Genomic DNA, 18,096 nt, shown 5'->3' with positions numbered 1-18,096 from the left:
TGACGACTTCCAGTCGATGTGGGGATTATGACTTTTTAGCCAAGGTATTCCAAGAACCAGATCATGGGACATTTCTGGGATTACCAAGAGTTCCAAATCTTCCTGATGTAGAGCCCCGACCTGCAGCTTAACTGGCCCCGTGCGCCACCTTATAAGACCTTTGGCAATTCTAGTCCCATTGATAGCCGTCAGTGAGATTGGCCGCTCGATAGGCCGTAACTTCAAACCCAAACTTTGGGCACAGATGGAAGAAACGAAGTTCCCCGCAGCTCCGGAGTCCAATAGGGCTTCACAAGACTTGGAGACTGAGTTGGAGACTAGAGTTACTGGAAGCAAACAGTCCGAAGTTGGAGAAGCTTTTGTCGCAACTCCCAGCTTGACTCCTCCGGAACAAGCTAGGACTGCCCGTTTCCCGGACGGACTTTACAAGATTTAAGAAAATGATCTGCGGCTCCACAGTAAATGCAGAGTTTACCCTCACGACGACGCTGTCGTTCTTCTGGAGACAGTCGGGAGCGGTTAATTTGCATGGGCTCATCTGAGCTAGGTGAGGCCACCGGCCTAGGAGTAGGATTCCGGAGCCTGGGACGATCTGAATGGCTACGTTCTCTTCCACGCTCTTGCATCCGAAGATCCACCTTGACGCACAGAGAAATCAAATCTTCTAATGGATCCGGCAGATCTCTAGTAACCAGCTCATCTTTCAGCCGGTCGGAAAGACCGTTCCAGAAGGCAGCTCTCAGGGCGTCATTATTCCAGCGTAGTTCGGAAGCAATGGTCTGGAAATGAACCACATACTGGCCCACGGAACGGGCGCCTTGCCGAACATGGAGCAAATCGGAAGAAGCCGTGGTCATTCTGCCGGGTTCGTCGAAAATCCTTCGAAAGGACGAGATGAAGTTGGTATAGTTGGAAACCATGGGATCGGACCGTTCCCATAGTGGAGACACCCAATCCAGAGCAGAACCTTCCAATAAAGAAATGATATATGCTACCTTGGACCGGTCTGTAGGAAAGTTGTGTGCAAGTAGCTCGAAATGTACCTCGCATTGGTTCAAGAAACCGCGGCAATTTTTGGGATTCCCATTATAGCGGGACGGAGTAGGCAACTGAAGACGTGGAGTGATACCAGCCGATGGTTGAACATTACTGGCAACGACAACTGGTGCGACCACTGGAGCAGGAGCCGGAATTACTGAGGCCAGAGACGCCTGGATCTGATCCAGACGTCCGGACAACTGCTGGAGGTACTGCATCACCTGGCCTTGCGCCGCCTCCTGACTTTGTACTCGGGAAGCCAGGTTCTGGATGGCACTCGAGTCCGTGTTCCGAATCCCCGAGTCCATTAGGCCTGAGTATACTATCACTGACCTGGTTTGGGAGTGTTGTGGACTCGGGGCTTCTTCCGATGACCGGGAAGAGGAACCGCCACTGGGTCGCAGTAGGGATGGCCGGATGTAGGTCTTCCTCATGCAGGACTACGTCGGCAGGCGGGAGGCACAGAGGAGTTCTTGACGGTCTCCTGTAAGACAAGACTCGTAGAAATACTGAAGGCTGGGGTACTGAGATATTAGAGGTACCGTGATGTCGGAGGCTCCGCGGTATTGGGGTTCTGAGGTGCTGGAAGTACAGGGCGTGCTAGGAGGCCCCTGGAGGTACGGAGATGCTTGGAGGCACGAGGTGCTTGGAGGCACGGAGGTGCTTGGAGGCACGGAGGTGCTTGGAGGCACGGGGTGCTTGGAGGCACGGAGGTGCTTGAAGGCACGAGGTGCTTGGAGGCACGGAGGTGCTTGGAGGCACGGAGGTGCTTGGAGGCACGGAGGTGCTTGGAGGCACGAGGCGCTTGGAGGCACGGGGTGCTTGGAGGCACGGAGGTGCTTGGAGGCACGGAGGTGCTTGGAGGCACGGAGGTGCTTGGAGGCACGGGATGCTTGGAGGTACAGGATGCTTGGAGGCACAGGGTGCTTGGAGGCACGGAGGTGCTTGGAGGCACGGAGGTGCTTGGAGGCACGGAGGTGCTTGGAGGCACGGGATGCTTGGAGGTACAGGATGCTTGGAGGCACAGGACGAGCTTGGAGGCACAGGATGCTTGGAGGCACAGGACGAGGGAGCTCTGGAATCACAGCTTCCGAAGGAGAAACGAAGATACTCAGGCACCGGATCTCTGCCTGGTATCCGCTTTTAAACTCCCCGCCCCAGCCTGATTGACGGAGCAGGCAGGTGACGTCAGACCTGCTCCGCCTGCTTGCCCTCACTTGCGATGGCGGCGTCCCTGCTTCCGGGAAGCCGCCGGGGAGCAGCGCCGACCCGCCACTGAATCCGGAGACCGCCAGGGGGAACGAGGCGCCGGGCAGACCAGACCACCCGTAGGGACAAGCGCGGCCGCCGCGGCCGCTGCAGGTTTGTAACAAGGAGAACCTTGTGTTTGCCCATTCGGTGCTGCTGAGTCATCCGCACTCTCCCGCCCGTTTGGGAGCTTTGGAAAATCCCCATGGTCCTTACGGAGGACCCAGCATCCACTAGGATGTTAGAGAAAATAAGAATTTACTCACCGGTAATTCTATTTCTCGTAGTCTGTAGTGGATGCTGGGCGCCCGTCCCAAGTGCGGACTTTCTGCAATACATGTATATAGTTATTGCTTAATAAGGGTTATTGTTATGAGACATCTGTTGAATGAGGCTCAGTTGTTGTTCATACTGTTAACTGGGTATGGTTATCACAAGTTGTACGGTGTGATTGGTGTGGCTGGTATGAGTCTTAGCCTGGATTCCAAAATCCTTTCCTTGTAATGTTAGCTCTTCCGGGCACAGTTTCCCTAACTGAGGTCTGGAGGAGGGGCATAGAGGGAGGAGCCAGTGCACACCAGATAGTACCTAATCTTTCTTTTAGAGTGCCGAGTCTCCTGCGGAGCCCGTCTATTCCCCATGGTCCTTACGGAGTCCCCAGCATCCACTACGGACTGCGAGAAATAGAATTACTGGTGAGTAAATTCTTATTTAATCTTATACGTAATGCCCCACCCGTAGTAGTAGCATCCTTATACATAATGCCCCCCCAGTAGTAGTAGTGTCCTTATACATAATGCCCCCCCAAGTAGTAGTAGTGTCCTTATACATAATGCCCCCCCCAGTAGTAGTAGCATCCTTATACATAATGCCCCCCCAGTAGTAGTAGCATCCTTATACATAATGCCCCCCGTAGTAGTAGTGTCCTTATACATAATGCCCCCCCCTGTAGTAGTAGTGTCCTTATATATAATTCCCCCCTGTAGTAGTAGTAGTGTCCTTATACATAATGCCCCCCAGTAGTAGTAGCATCCTTATACATAATGCACCCCCAGTAGTAGTAGCGTCCTTACACGTTATGCCCCCCTGTAGTATTAGTGTCCTTATACATAATGCCCCCCCAGTAGTAGTAGTGTCCTTATACATAATGCCCCCCAGTAGTAGTAGCGTCCTTATAAGTAATGCCCCCCCAGTAGTAGACGCGTCCTTATACGTAATACCCCCCAGAAGTAGTAGCGTAATTATACGTAGTGCACCCCCAGTAGTAGCAGCATCCTTATACATAGTGCACCCCCAGTAGTATTAGTGTTCTTATACGTAATGCCATCCCAGTAGTAGTAGCGTCCTTATACGTAATGCCATCCCAGTAGTAGTAGCGTCCTTATACGTAGTGCACCCCAGTAGTAGTATCGTCCTTATACGTAATGCCCCCCCAGTAGTAGTAGCAGCGTCCTTATACGTAGTGCACCCCCAGTAGTAGTAGCGTCCTTATACGTAGTGCACCTCCAGTAGTAGTATTGTCCTTATACGTAATGCCCCCCAGTAGTAGTAGCAGCGTCCTTATACATAGTGCACCCCCAGTAGTAGTATCGTCCTTATATGTAGTGCACCCCAGTAGTAGTATCGTCCTAATACGTAATGGCCCCCTTAATAGTAGCGTTGTTACACGTAATGCCCCCTGTAGTAATAGCGTCCTTATACGTAATGCCTCCCCAGTAGTGGCGTCCATAGAGCGCGCGCACAGACATACCTCACACACACAATTCACACATATATACACACACACACACACACACACACACCCACCATACACACACACACACACACACACACTTCTCTCTCACCCTCCACTTACCTAATCCAGTCTCCCTCTGTACAGCAGCCAGGTCCGTGTAGCCCCGCCCCCTTATGACCCGTTTAACCACACCACTTCCCTCCCGTGTAGCTCCGCCCCCTTCTGTCCTTCTGTCCCGTACTCAGCGCTTTCACACAGATGAGATGAGGTGAGGGGAGGGAGGAGGCGTTTCATGCTGCAGGTACCCGCTGCCAGTGCCTGTCATACAGTGACAGACACAGCAGTGGCAGCAGCAGTAGCAGGGGGGTCAGGACGGCGCAGCAGGGAAGGGATGCTGAGCAGGGGGAGCGCCTATCCGTCCCAGCGCCTCCCTGCACTGCATCCCTTTGATGAGCGGGTAGCGCCTGGCCTGACTCCAGGACATCGCTGGCCGTCTTGCCCACAGTGGCAGGGAGCCAGCCACATCTGCTCCCTCCCCTCTCCCTGCCCAGGAAGAAGATCCCACTGGGCATGGCCCTCGAAGGTCACTTCGCAGACCGAGCCGTGACCAACAACATCAGGCGGGGCAAAAGAAGAGAAAGTAATGTCTCTCCAGATGCCCAGCACCCATGTTTGACATGCTGCCTTTATGTATTTTGTTTTTGGCTTGTGTGGCCAGAATGGACAACTCCCTCATGATGAAAGGGGGTTGTTGTTTTGTTTTTTGTTTTTCAGCCTGTGAGTTATTTTCCTGTACACTTGATCCATCTTCCTCGTCCTAGCGTGCTGTGTATGTTTGGGTTTGTGTATTGTGGCCAGAATCTACCTCAGTTTTCAAAAAAGTATCCTCTGGCTGGGGGTTCACAACATATATTTTTGTTATGATTAAAAATTGCATTTTGCCAGTAGATGGGGGCAACACAGTACTGGGTTCTGTTATGTAAAAATCACCACTGGCAGCTGTTTGTTGCTATGACCAATTTTATTTTCATGCTAATTTCTAGCCATGTTGGCTTTTTGAATTGCTATAATTTCTTAAGTAAAGCAAAAATTTTCAAAAAAAATGCTTGTGTTTTTTTTAAGGTTATGCACTATTGAAAAATGTGAACAGTAAATTGCATATTGACATTTGTGGTACAAGGGAACAATCATAGAATATTCTTAAAAACATTGTAAACTCTAATTTAGTAAATGTATGCCTTTCACAACACCTAACTGTGCCAAGAAATAAAAACAACATTTTAAATCAACTTGGGGTAACATGCCATAGTATTACAAAGGGTCACATGTTCCAAGAATAAAATAAGTGTGTTATTAAGTAACATTAAGTGTAGGCTGCATTATGTGGCTCATGTTGTTTGGTATGTACAAAGGAAGATGGCAATGCAGAAAACATGGCATGTTGCCATTTAGCTGATGTAGTTTATACATCTTGATGAAGGGTACAACTTTATAAAACATGCTGTTAACATCAAAGTATTTTCAACAACAATAAAAAAAAGTACATTATTTGTGAGTGTGTCAGATTTAGACATGGTAAATGATAAATTGTTATGTGTGAAAACAGTTGCTGATAACAGTCATTTGTAACTGCAGTGTTTGGCAAGTAATTGCTCAACAGGTGACTTATACCCCTTTCACACCGCAGCTATAACCTGGTAAATTGCCATTTTTTAAGCCTTCTAAAGCGGTTCTAGATGCGGTGTGAAAGTGCCACTTTGAATTTACTGATTACTGGTATTTTAAAATGGTTAAAAAAGAGTCCTACACGGTTCAGACCCGTTTCATTGTGCAGTGTGAAAGGCTCAGAAATGGTATTTCCAAGCCACAGAAGGCGATAGGCTGTCTCCATGCGTGATGTCACCAGGCAGAAGCAGGAAATAACTGGAGGAAACACATGAGAGTGAAGAAGCATTTTATTATACAGAATACAGTTTAAAATGGCAAATTGGAGTGATGAGGAGGTTAGGGAGCTGCTTAGGATCAGAGGGGATGAAGAAATATGTAGACAAATCACTGGGACAGTGAAGTAATCTACATAAACATGGTAAAGATGCTTGAAGCTGCTGGGTTGCATCATACGACTTGCCAAATTATTAATAATTAATTAATTAATAATTATTAATAATTAGAGATGAGCGGGTTCGGTTCCTCGGAATCCGAACCCGCCCGAACTTCATTTTTTTTTACACGGGGCCGAGCGACTCGGATCTTCCCGCCTTGCTCGGATAACCCGAGCACGCCCGAACGTCATCATCCCGCTGTCGGATTCTCGCGAGGCTCGGATTCTATCGCGAGACTCGGATTCTATATAAGGAGCCGCGTGTCGCCGCCATTTTCACACGTGCATTGAGATTCATAGGGAGAGGACGTGGCTGGCGTCCTCTCCGTTTATAGAGAAGAGAGTGAGACAGTAGAGAGAGACACAGTAGTAATTTTGGGGAGCATTAGGAGGAGTACTAGTAGTAGTTACTTGCTGAAGTGATAGATAGTGTGACTGTATTATCTGACTTGTGGGGGAGACACTGACAGTGGGGAGCAGTTAGAGTCTGAGAGCAGGACTCAGGAGTACATATAACGTACAGTGCACACTTTTGCTGCCAGAGTGCCACACTGCATTGTGACCACACTGACCACCAGTATAATATATATTGTGATTGTCTGCTTAGGAGTACTACTTGCAAGTTGCTGATAGTGTGACCAGTGACCTGACCACCAGTTTAATAATCACCACCAGTGAGTTTAATATATATAATATATATATATATATATATATAATTGTATATAATATATATATAATATTGTATACCACCTACCCGTGTTTTTTTTCTTTTTCTTTCTTCTTTATACATACTACTTAGTAGCTTACTGTAGCAGTCTGCGGTGCTGCTGAGCTGACAGTGTCCAGCAGGTCCGTCATCAGTCATTACATAATAAATATATCTACCTGTCCGGCTGCAGTACTAGTGATATTATATATATATATATATATATATATATATAATAAGAATTTACTTACCGATAATTCTATTTCTCGGAGTCCGTAGTGGATGCTGGGGTTCCTGAAAGGACCATGGGGAATAGCGGCTCCGCAGGAGACAGGGCACAAAAAAGTAAAGCTTTACTAGGTCAGGTGGTGTGCACTGGCTCCTCCCCCCATGACCCTCCTCCAGACTCCAGTTAGGTACTGTGCCCGGACGAGCATACACAATAAGGGAGGCATTTTGAATCCCGGGTAAGACTCATACCAGCCACACCAATCACACCGTACAACTTGTGATCTAAACCCAGTTAACAGTATGACAACAGAAAGGGCCTCTTAAAGATGGCTCCTTAACAATAACCCGAATTAGTTAACAATAACTATGTACAAGTATTGCAGATAATCCGCACTTGGGATGGGCGCCCAGCATCCACTACGGACTCCGAGAAATAGAATTATCGGTAAGTAAATTCTTATTTTCTCTATCGTCCTAAGTGGATGCTGGGGTTCCTGAAAGGACCATGGGGATTATACCAAAGCTCCCAAACGGGCGGGAGAGTGCGGATGACTCTGCAGCACCGAATGAGAGAACTCCAGGTCCTCCTTTGCCAGGGTATCAAATTTGTAAAATTTTACAAACGTGTTCTCCCCCGACCACGTAGCTGCTCGGCAGAGTTGTAATGCCGAGACCCCTCGGGCAGCCGCCCAAGATGAGCCCACCTTCCTTGTGGAGTGGGCTTTTACAGTTTTAGGCTGTGGCAGGCCTGCCACAGAATGTGCAAGTTGAATTGTGTTACAAATCCAACGAGCAATCGACTGCTTTGAAGCAGGTGCGCCCAACTTGTTGGGTGCATACAATATAAACAGCGAGTCAGATTTTCTGACTCCAGCCGTCCTTGCAATGTATATTTTTAAGGCTCTGACAACGTCCAACAACTTGGAGTCCTCCAAGTCGCTAGTGGCCGCAGGCACCACAATAGGTTGGTTCAGATGAAATGCTGATACCACTTTAGGGAGAAAATGCGGACGAGTCCGCAGTTCTGCCCTATCCGAATGGAAGATTAGATAAGGACTTTTATAAGATAAAGCCGCCAATTCAGATACTCTCCTGGCAGAGGCCAGGGCTAGTAACATAGTCACTTTCAATGTGAGATATTTCAAATCCACCTTTTTCAATGGTTCAAACCAATGGGATTTGAGGAAATCTAAAACTACATTTAGATCCCACGGTGCCACCGGAGGCACCACAGGAGGCTGTATATGCAGTACTCCCTTGACAAAAGTCTGGACCTCAGGGACAGAGGCCAATTCTTTTTGGAAGAATATTGACAGGGCCGAAATTTGAACCTTAATGGATCCCAATTTGAGACCCATAGATAATCCTGATTGCAGGAAATGTAGGAAACGACCCAGTTGGAATTCCTCCGTCGGAACCCTCCGATCCTCGCACCACGCTACATATTTTCGCCAAATGCGGTGATAATGTTTCACGGTGACTTCCTTCCGTGCCTTAATCAAGGTAGGAATGACTTCTTCTGGAATGCCTTTCCCTTTTAGGATCTGGCGTTCAACCGCCATGCCGTCAAACGCAGCCGCGGTAAGTCTTGAAAAAGACAGGGACCCTGCTGTAGCAGGTCCCTTCTCAGAGGTAGAGGCCACGGTTCGTCCGTGAGCATCTCTTGAAGTTCCGGATACCAAGTCCTTCTCGGCCAATCCGGAACCACTAGTATTGTTCTTACTCTTCTTTGCCGTATGATCTTCAATACCTTTGGTATGAGCGGCAGAGGAGGAAACACATACACTGACTGGTACACCCAAGGAGTTACCAGTGCGTCCACAGCTATTGCCTGTGGATCTCTTGACCTGGCGCAATATTTGTCCAGTTTCTTGTTGAGGCGAGACGCCATCATGTCTACAATTTGTCTTTCCCAACGGTCTATTAACATGTTGAAGACTTCTGGATGTAGACCCCACTCTCCCGGATGAAGATCGTGTCTGCTGAGGAAGTCTGCTTCCCAGTTGTCCACGCCCGGGATGAACACTGCTGACAGTGCTATCACGTGATTCTCCGCCCAGCGAAGAATCTTGGCAGCTTCTGCCATTGCACTCCTGCTTCTTGTGCCGCCCTGCCTGTTTACATGGGCGACCGCCGTGATGTTGTCCGACTGAATCAACACCGGCTTTCCTTGCAGGAGAAGTTCCGCCTGGCTTAGAGCATTGTAGATTGCTCTTAGTTCCAGAATGTTTATGTGAAGAGACTTTTCCAGACTCGTCCATACTCCCTGGAAGTTTCTTCCTTGTGTGACTGCTCCCCAGCCTCTCAGGCTGGCGTCCGTGGTCACCAGGATCCAATCCTGAATGCCGAATCTGCGGCCTTCTAATAGGTGAGCCTTCTGCAACCACCACAGAAGTGACACCCTTGTCTTTGGTGACAGGGTTATTCGCAGGTGCATCTGCAGATGCGACCCTGACCATTTGTCCAACAGATCCCTTTGGAATATTCTTGCATGGAATCTGCCGAATGGAATTGCTTCGTAAGAAGCCACCATTTTTCCCAGGACTCTTGTGCATTGATGTACTGACACTTTTCCTGGTTTTAGGAGGTTCCTGACCAGATCGGATAACTCCTTGGCTTTTTCCTCTGGAAGGAAAACCTTTTTCTGAACCGTGTCCAGAATCATTCCTAGGAACAGCAGACGAGTTGTCGGGATTAAATGGGATTTTGGAATATTCAGAATCCACCCGTGTTGTCTTAGCACCTCTTGAGATAGTGCTAAAGCTGTCTCCAGCTGTTCTCTGGACCTTGCCCTTATTAGGAGATCGTCCAAGTATGGGATAACTAATACGCCTTTTCTTCGAAGAAGAATCATCATCTCGGCCATTACCTTGGTAAAGACCCGAGGCGCCGTGGACAATCCGAACGGCAGCGTCTGAAACTGATAGTGACAGTTTTGAACAATGAACCTGAGGTACCCCTGGTGTGCGGGGTAAATCGGAACGTGTAGATACGCATCCTTGATGTCCAAGGATACCATAAAGTCCCCTTCTTCCAGGTTCGCTATCACTGCTCTGAGTGACTCCATCTTGAACTTGAACTTTTTTATGTAGAGGTTCAAGGACTTCAGATTTAGAATAGGCCTTACCGAGCCATCCGGCTTTGGTACCACAAATAGAGTGGAATAATACCCCTTTCCTTGTTGTAATAGGGGTACTTTGACTATCACCTGCTGAGCGTACAGCTTGTGAATGGCTTCCAACACCCTCTCCCTTTCGGAAGAGACGGTTGGTAAGGCAGACTTCAGGAAACGATGAGGAGGATCCGTCTCTAATTCCAACCTGTACCCCTGAGATATTATCTGCAGGATCCAGGGGTCTACCTGCGAGTGAGCCCACTGCGCGCTGTAATTTTTGAGACGGCCCCCCACTGTCCGCGAGTCCGCTTGAGAGGCCCCAGCGTCATGCTGAGGTTTTTGCAGGAGCCGGGGAGGGCTTCTGTTCCTGGGAAGGAGCTGCCTGTTGGTGTCTCTTCCCTCTTCCTCTGCCTCGTGGCAGGTACGACAAGCCCTTTGCTCTCTTATTTTTGTAGGAGCGAAAAGGCTGCGGTTGAAAGGTCGGTGCCTTTCTCTGTTGGGGAGTGACTTGAGGTAAAAAAGTGGATTTCCCGGCAGTAGCCGTGGCCACCAAGTCTGATAGACCAACTCCAAATAACTCCTCCCCTTTATACGGCAAAACCTCCATGTGACGTTTTGAATCCGCATCGCCTGTCCACTGTCGTGTCCATAAGGCTCTTCTGGCTGAAATGGACATAGCACTCACCCGAGATGCCAGTGTGCAAATATCCCTCTGTGCATCACGCATATAGATAAATGCATCCTTTATTTGTTCTAACGACAGTAAAACATTGTCCCTATCTAGGGTATCAATATTTTCAATCAGGGATTCTGACCAAACTACTCCAGCACTGCACATCCAGGCAGTTGCTATAGCTGGTCGTAGTATAACACCTGCATGTGTGTATATATTCTTTTGAATAACTTCCATCTTTCTATCTGATGGATCCTTAAGTGCGGCCGTCTCAGGAGAGGGTAACGCCACTTGTTTGGATAAGCGTGTGAGCGCCTTGTCCACCTTAGGGGGTGTTTCCCAGCGCGCCCTAACCTCTGGCGGGAAAGGGTATAATGCCAATAACTTTTTTGAAATTATCAACTTTTTATCAGGAGCAACCCACGCTTCATCACACACGTCATTTAATTCTTCTGATTCAGGAAAAACTGTTTGTAGTTTTTTCACACCATACATAATACCCTGTTTTACGGTATCTGTAGTATCAGCTAAATGTAACGTCTCCTTCATTGCCAAAATCATATAACGTGTGGCCCTACTGGAAAATACGTTTGAATTTCTACCGTCGTCACTGGAATCAGTGCCCGTGTCTGGGTCTGTGTCGACCGACTGAGGCAAAGGGCGTTTTACAGCCCCTGACGGTGTTTGAGGCGCCTGGACAGGCATTAATTGATTGTCCGGCCGCCTCATGTCCTCAACTGACTGTTTAAGGGAAGATAAACCATCACGTAATTCCACAAATAAAGGCATCCATTCTGGTGTCGACCCCCTGGGGGGTGACATCTGCATATTTGGCAATTGCTCCGCCTCCACACCAATATCGTCCTCATACATGTCGACACCACGTACCGACACACACCGCAAACTCACAGGGAATGCTCTAATGAAGACAGGACCCACTAGCCCTTTTGGGGAGACAGAGGGAGAGTCTGCCAGCACACACCACAAAGCGCTATATATACAAGGGATATCCTTATATTAAGTGCTCCCTTATAGCTGCTTTAATATATATATATATAGCCATTAATGTGCCCCCCCTCTCTGTTTTACCCTGTTTCTGTAGTGCAGTGCAGGGGAGAGACCTGGGAGCCGTTCTGACCAGCGGAGCTGTGACAGAAAATGGCGCCGTGTGCTGAGGAGATAGGCCCCGCCCCTTTTTCGGCGGGTTCTTCTCCCGCTATTTTTCCAGTCAGGCAGGGGTTAAATATCTCCATATAGCCCCTATGGGCTATATGTGAGGTATTTTTAGCCTTGTATAAGGTTTATATTTGCCTCTCAGAGCGCCCCCCCCCAGCGCTCTGCACCCTCAGTGACTGCCCAGTGAAGTGTGCTGAGAGGAAAATGGCGCACAGCTGCAGTGCTGTGCGCTACCTTATGAAGACTGAGGAGTCTTCAGCCGCCGGTTTCCGGACCTCTTCACGCTTCAGCATCTGCAAGGGGGTCGGCGGCGCGGCTCCGGGACCGGACTCCACGGCTGGGCCTGTGTTCGATCCCTCTGGAGCTAATGGTGTCCAGTAGCCAAGCAGCAAATCCACTCTGCATGCAGGTGAGTTTACTACTTTCCCCCTAAGTCCCACGTTGCAGTGATCCTGTTGCCAGCAGGACTCACTGTAAAGAAAAAAAAAACCTAAACTAAACTTTCTCTAAGCAGCTCTTTAGGAGAGCCACCTAGATTGCACCCTTCTCGTTCGGGCACAAAATCTAACTGGAGTCTGGAGGAGGGTCATGGGGGGAGGAGCCAGTGCACACCACCTGACCTAGTAAAGCTTTACTTTTTTGTGCCCTGTCTCCTGCGGAGCTGCTATTCCCCATGGTCCTTTCAGGAACCCCAGCATCCACTTAGGACGATAGAGAAATAATGATTTCATCTCATTATCATCCAGTCTATATTAGCAGCAGACAGAGTACGGTAGTCCACGGCTGTAGCTACCTCTGTGTCTTTTAGTTGTGCCTATTAAAATATGGAGAACAAAAATGTTGAGGTTCCAAAATTAGGGAAAGATCAAGATCCACTTCCACCTCGTGCTGAAGCTGCTGCCACTAAGGAAGAGAGCCCTAGGGACGACCATATAAAGAAGATGTGTGTTGACGTTCATGCTTGCACAATAGATATATAGCAAATCATAAATTAAATATGTAGACTATTATAAATATAACACTGAATATATCTCTAGCATTGGTTTTTAAACTTGTTTGTCTTTTTAGTTTAGGAATATATATAGTGACATGTTAACACGTGTGTATGTCCACAGATTAATTTTTTTACAGATTAGCACTGATTTTTGTTTGGATTTTATCACTTTTTATGCCCTGTATTTATATATGTCCTATTGCTTAAGAGAATTTTCACTTTATTGCAGTGACCACAGGGGGGCGCACACCGGACTCCCGGGAGGCTCTGAGAGCCGCGTCTGGTTACTATGGAGACTCTGGTAACCAGCCGGACGGGCGCACAGATGACGTCATATCCAGGAGGACGCCAGGCGGGCCGAACGGAAGGACGATGGACGCCGACACCTGAGGGTTACCTGCATCTTATAAAAGGTATGTCAGAATATATCTGTTCACAATGCTGTATATTTATCACATTGCACTGTGTGTAACTGCGTCCTGACGAAAAGGCCGGGAGGCCTTGAAACATTGACGACTGTTCTATGGATTTTCACTAAAAATTTATTTATATGAAAAACTGGAGTGCCGCCCTAAATTCTTATTCTTATTTATAAGAACCTTGTGACTATATATATATATATATATATATATATTGATTTCATCTCATTATCATCCAGTCTATATTAGCAGCAGACACAGTACGGTAGTCCACAGCTGTAGCTACCTCTGTGTCGGCACTCGGCAGTCGCTCGTCCATCCATAATTGTATACCACCTACCCGTGGGTTTTTTTTTTCTTCTTTATACATACTACTATAGTAGCTTACTGTAGCAGTCTGCGGTGCTGCTGAGCTGACAGTGTCCAGCAGGTCCGTCATCAGTCATTACATAATAAATATATCTACCTGTCCGGCTGCAGTACTAGTGATATTATATATATATATATATATATATATATATATATTGATTTCATCTCATTATCATCCAGTCTATATTAGCAGCAGACACAGTACGGTAGTCCACGGCTGTAGCTACCTCTGTGTCGGCACTCGGCAGTCGCTCGTCCATCCATAATTGTATACCACCTACCCGTGGTTTTTTTTTTCTTTCTTCTTTATACATACTACTATAGTAGCTTACTGTAGCAGTCTGCGGTGCTGCTGAGCTGACAGTGTCCAGCAGGTCCGTCATCAGTCATTACATAATAAATATATCTATCTGTCCGGCTGCAGTACTAGTGATATTATATATATATATATATATATATATATATTGATTTCATCTCATCATCCAGTCTATATTAGCAGCAGACACAGTACGGTAGTCCATGGCTGTAGCTACCTCTGTGTCGGCAATTGGCAGTCGATCGTCCATCCATAATTGTATACCACCTACCTGTGGTTTTTTTTTTTCTTTCTTCTTTATACATACTACTATAGTAGCTTACTGTAGCAGTCTGCGGTGCTGCTGAGCTGACAGTGTCCAGCAGGTCCGTCATCAGTCATTACATAATAAATATATCTACCTGTCCGGCTGCAGTACTAGTGATATTATATATATATATATATATATATATATTGATTTCATCTCATTATCATCCAGTCTATATTAGCAGCAGACACAGTACGGTAGTCCACGGCTGTAGCTACCTCTGTGTCTTTTAGTTGTGCCTATTAAAATATGGAGAACAAAAATGTTGAGGTTCCAAAATTAGGGAAAGATCAAGATCCACTTCCACCTCGTGCTGAAGCTGCTGCCACTAGTCATGGCCGAGACGATGAAATGCCAGCAACGTCGTCTGCCAAGGCCGATGCCCAATGTCATAGTACAGAGCATGTAAAATCCAAAACACCAAATATCAGGAAAAAAAGGACTCCAAAATCTAAAATAAAATTGTCGGAGGAGAAGCGTAAACTTGCCAATATGCCATTTACCACACGGAGTGGCAAGGAACGGCTGAGGCCCTGGCCTATGTTCATGGCTAGTGGTTCAGCTTCACATGAGGATGGAAGCACTCAGCCTCTCGCTAGAAAAATGAAAAGGCTCAAGCTGGCAAAAGCAGTAGCACCGCAAAGAACTGTGCGTTCTTCGAAATCCCAAATCCACAAGGAGAGTCCAATTGTGTCGGTTGCGATGCCTGACCTTCCCAACACTGGACGTGAAGAGCATGCGCCTTCCACCATTTGCACGCCCCCTGCAAGTGCTGGAAGGAGCACCCGCAGTCCAGTTCCTGATTGTCAGATTGAAGATGTCAGTGTTGAAGTACACCAGGATGAGAAGGATATGGGTGTTGCTGACGCTGGGGAGGAAATTGACCAGGAGGATTCTGATGGTGAGGTGGTTTGTTTAAGTCCGGCACCCGGGGAGACACCTGTTGTCCGTGGGAGGAATATGGCCATTGACATGCCTGGTGAAAATACCAAAAAAATCAGCTCTTCGGTGTGGAAGTATTTCAACAGAAATGCGGACAACAGGTGTCAAGCCGTGTGTTGCCTTTGTCAAGCTGTAATAAGTAGGGGTAAGGACGTTAACCACCTCGGAACATCCTCCCTTATACGTCACCTGCAGCGCATTCATAATAAGTCAGTGACAAGTTCAAAAACTTTGGGTGACAACGGAAGCAGTCCACTGACCAGTAAATCCCTTCCTCTTGTAACCAAGCTCACGCAAACCACCCCACCAACTCCCTCAGTGTCAATTTCCTCCTTCCCCAGGAATGCCAATAGTCCTGCAGGCCATGTCACTGGCAATTCTGACGATTCCTCTCCTGCCTGGGATTCCTCCGATGCATCCTTGCGTGTAACGCCTACTGCTGCTGGTGCTGCTGTTGTTGCTGCTGGGAGTCGATGGTCATCCCAGAGGGGAAGTCGTAAGCCCACTTGTACTACTTCCAGTAAGCAATTGACTGTCCAACAGTCCTTTGCGAGGAAGATGAAATATCACAGCAGTCATCCTGTTGCAAAGCGGATAACTGAGGCCTTGACAACTATGTTGGTGTTAGACGTGCGTCCGGTATCCGCCGTTAGTTCACAGGGAACTAGACAATTTCTTGAGGTAGTGTGCCCCCGTTACCAAATACCATCTAGGTTCCACTTCTCTAGGCAGGCGATACCGAGAATGTACACGGACGTCAGAAAAAGACTCACCGGTGTCCTAAAAAATGCAGTTGTACCCAATGTCCACTTAACCACGGACATGTGGACAAGTGGAGCAGGGCAGGGTCAGGACTATATGACTGTGACAGCCCACTGGGTAGATGTATGGACTCCCGCCGCAAGAACAGCAGCGGCGGCACCAGTAGCAGCATCTCGCAAACGCCAACTCTTTCCTAGGCAGGCTACGCTTTGTATCTCCGGTTTCCAGAATACGCACACAGCTGAAAACCTCTTACGGCAACTGAGGAAGATCATCGCGGAATGGCTTACCCCAATTGGACTCTCCTGTGGATTTGTGGCCAGCAATATTGTGTGTGCATTAAATATGGGCAAATTCCAGCACGTCCCATGTTTTGCACATACCTTGAATTTGGTGGTGCAGAATTTTTTTTAAAACAACAGGGGCGTGCAAGAGATGCTGTCGGTGGTCAGAAGAATTGCGGGACACTTTCGGCGTACAGGCACCACGTACAGAAGACTGGAGCAACACCAAAAACGCCTGAACCTGCCCTGCCATCATCTGAAGCAAGAAGTGGTAACGAGGTGGAATTCAACCCTATATATGCTTCAGAGGTTGGAGGAGCAGCAAAAGGCCATTCTAGCCTATACAATTCAGCACGATATAGGAGGTGGAATGCACCTGTCTCAAGCGCAGTGGAGAATGATTTCAACGTTGTGCAAGGTTCTGATGCCCTTTGAACTTGCCACACGTGAAGTCAGTTCAGACACTGCCAGCCTGAGTCAGGTCATTCCCCTCATCAGGCTTTTGCAGAAGAAGCTGGAGACATTGAAGGAGGAGCTAACACGGAGCGATTCCGCTAGGCATGTGGGACTTGTGGATGGAGCCCTTAATTCGCTTAACAAGGATTCACGAGTGGTCAATCTGTTGAAATCAGAGCACTACATTTTGGCCACCGTGCTCGATCCTAGATTTAAAACCTTCCTTGGATCTCTCTTTCCGGCAAACACAAGTCTGCTGGGGTTCAAAGACCTGCTGGTGAGAAAATTGTCAAGTCAAGCGGAACGCGACCTGTCAACATCTCCTCCTTCACATTCTCCCGCAACTGGGGGTGCGAGGAAAAGGCTCAGAATTCCGAGCCCACCCGCTGGCGGTGATGCAGAGCAGTCTGGAGCGACTGCTGATGCTGACATCTGGTCCGGACTGAAGGACCTGACAACGATTACGGACATGTCGTCTACTGTCACTGCATATGATTCTCTCACCATTGAAAGAATGGTGGAGGATTATATGAGTGACCGCATCCAAGTAGGCACGTCACACAGTCCGTACTTATACTGGCAGGAAAAAGAGGCAATTTGGAGGCCCTTGCACAAACTGGCTTTATTCTACCTAAGTTGCCCTCCCACAAGTGTGTACTCCGAAAGAGTGTTTAGTGCCGCCGCTCACCTTGTCAGCAATCGGCGTACAAGGTTACTTCCAGAAAATGTGGAGAAGATGATGTTCATTAAAATGAATTATAATCAATTCCTCCGTGGAGACATTGACCAGCAGCAATTGCCTCCACAAAGTACACAGGGAGCTGAGATGGTGGATTCCAGTGGGGACGAATTGATAATCTGTGAGGAGGGGGATGTACACGGTGATATATCGGAGGATGATGATGAGGTGGACATCTTGCCTCTGTAGAGCCAGTTTGTGCAAGGAGAGATTAATTGCTTCTTTTTTGGTGGGGGTCCAAACCAACCCGTCATTTCAGTCACAGTCGTGTGGCAGACCCTGTCACTGAAATGATGGGTTGGTTACAGTGTGCATGTCCTGTTTATACAACATAAGGGTGGGTGGGAGGGCCCAAGGACAATTCCATCTTGCACCTCTTTTTTCTTTAATTTTTCTTTGTGTCATGTGCTGTTTGTGGAGTATTTTTTTGAAGGGCCATCCTGCGTGACACTGCAGTGCCACTCCTAGATGGGCCAGGTGTTTGT

This window comes from Pseudophryne corroboree, chromosome 6 (genome assembly GCF_028390025.1).
Source record: "Pseudophryne corroboree isolate aPseCor3 chromosome 6, aPseCor3.hap2, whole genome shotgun sequence".
In the NCBI taxonomy this organism is placed as follows: Eukaryota; Metazoa; Chordata; class Amphibia; order Anura; family Myobatrachidae; genus Pseudophryne; species Pseudophryne corroboree.
This window is presented reverse-complemented; position numbering follows the sequence as displayed.